The sequence below is a fragment of the Octopus bimaculoides genome, chromosome 22 (genome assembly GCF_001194135.2).
Source record: "Octopus bimaculoides isolate UCB-OBI-ISO-001 chromosome 22, ASM119413v2, whole genome shotgun sequence".
Classification (NCBI taxonomy): Eukaryota; Metazoa; Mollusca; class Cephalopoda; order Octopoda; family Octopodidae; genus Octopus; species Octopus bimaculoides.
This window is the reverse complement of record NC_069002.1, coordinates 2904391-2906762: the sequence shown is the minus strand read 5'-3', so window position 1 is coordinate 2906762 and position 2372 is coordinate 2904391. Positions and strand designations below refer to the sequence as shown.

Below are 2372 nucleotides of genomic sequence, written 5' to 3'. Positions count from 1 at the left end.
CATATGATGAATAGGAGAAGGAAAAACATAAAGCATGAAGAAAAGGAAGAGATGGAGAATGAGAAAGAGATAATGGCAGTGATGATGATGATACTACTACTACTGCTACTACTACTACTACTACTACTACTACTACTACTACTACTACTACTACTACTAATAATAATAATAATAATAATAGTAATCCTTTTTACTATAGGTTCAAGGCCTGAAATATTGGGGAAGGAAACTTGTCGATTACATTAACCCCCAGTGTTTCACTGGTACTTAATTTATCGTCCCCGAAAGAATGAAAGGCAAAGTCTCAGTGTAATTTGAACTCACAACGTAGCGGCAGACGAAATACCGCCAAGCATTCTGCTCCACGTGCTAATGATTCTGTCAGCTCGCCGCCTTCATAATAATAATAACAATAATAATAATAATAATAATAATAATAATAATAATAATAATAATAATCATAATGATGATAATTTGTTCTAATGTGGATACAAGATCAGTAATTTTAGGGCGAAGAAGTTAGTTGATCTGGTTGTCAACGATGCTCAACTTGTGCTTATTTTATCGATGGCAAAAGGATGAAAGGGTCAATTGACCACGACGATATTTGAGCTCAGAACGTTAAAAGCCGGAAGAAATTGAAGGTGTAGGGCTTCAGTCGATTCCAAAACGACCTCAATATATTTTACTGACGTTTGAATTTATCGATCCGACCTCCATCCGCCCCCCAAAACAGTATGAACGACAAAGTTGATCTTATTCACACATACAACAGTCACTTGCAAAATATATTACATAACGCTTGTGTGCTTGTGTGTGTGTGCGTGCGTGTGTGTGTGTGTGTGCGTGCGTGTGTGTGTGTGTGTGTGAAGGGCGGATGTATTTAGAAGGCCCCAGAGGAGCCAGAAATACGTTGTGGAATGTTCATAGGGCTGTCCGGTGAGATATCACTGTAGCTGTTGTAGCTGTTTCTGTTGCTATTGTTGAGGTTAGAGTTTGAGCAATGTAATTTTAATCGCATGTGTATATACAGGCATATATACTTATATAAATGTGTGTGTATATATATATATATCATCACCATCGTCATCAGGAGGAAAGGGTCATGCCAATAACATACTTAGGACGCTCCGACTCTGGTGGAAAGAGAGCAGGAAGAATATCTTCAGACCAGTGTACGGGGCCCGAAAGTTTTTAGCAAAATGGGTTACGCTAAGAGCAACCAAGGTGCTGGATGGCGATGTTAGACCGATTACCAGTTTAATCATTACTGTCATCAAGATTACTATGATAATAGTTATCGGGATGATGATAATGATGATGATGATGTTACTACTACTACTACTACTAATAATAATAATGGTTTCGAATTTTGCCGCAACGGCAGAAATTTTGGGGGAGGGGATGAGTCGATTACATCGGCCCCAGTGCTCCTCTGATACTTGATTTATCAACCCCAAAAGGATAAAAGGCAAAATGAACCCCGGCGGATTTTTGATCGACCCCGGAAGGATGTAAAGCAAAGTCGACCATGGTGGTACTTGAACTCAGAACGTAGACACAGATGAAATAGCGCTAAGCATTTCGCCCGGCGTGTTAACCATTCTGCCAGTCCACCGCTTTATATAATAATAATTATAATAATAATAATAATAATAATAATAATAATAATAAATATCGGAATATTCATAATCACAGTTATCATTACTAAAGTTATGATCCATGATGATAATGTTTGGATGATGATGATGATGATGGTGATGATGATGATGATGGTGGTGATGATGATGATGATGATGATGATGATGATGATGATGAGGCTGATAATGATCTTCATTGTGTTTCTTTCCTTTCTCTCCCTCCTCCTCCTCCTCCTCCTCCTCCTCCTCATCATCATCATCGTCATTATCACCAGCACCACCATCATCATCATTATCATCATCATCATTATCATCATCATGACCATGATGATGACCATCAGCAGCATCACAATCACCACCACCACCACCACCAATATCCCCCCCCCATCATCATCACTACGTTCAGCATAAGCTTTATTTTAATTTTTATGAATGCCAGAAAAAAATGTTAACGACGCCAACGACAAGATCAACAACAACAACAACAGCAACAACAACAACAACAACAACAACAATTCCTGAGGATCAGATGACGACAAGAACAGGAACAAGAACAAAGAACAACAACAACAACAACAATGATGAACCCTGAGAAATGACAACGAATACAACACAAACAAAGGACTACTACTACTACTACTAGAATGACAAGTGACGAATGGCAAATGACTAATGACAAATGGCAAATGACCATACTAACGAGAACAAGAAGAAACAAGTGTGACGTGGGGG

At 38.6% G+C, this 2372-nt stretch overlaps 1 protein-coding gene across 2 annotated transcripts in view; it reads right to left on the bottom strand.

The window, feature by feature from the left end:
- LOC106870321 (uncharacterized) overlaps positions 1 to 2372 on the bottom strand; it is a 255683-nt gene that overhangs the window by 252182 nt on the left and 1129 nt on the right. The gene's annotated exons all lie outside the window — the stretch shown is intronic.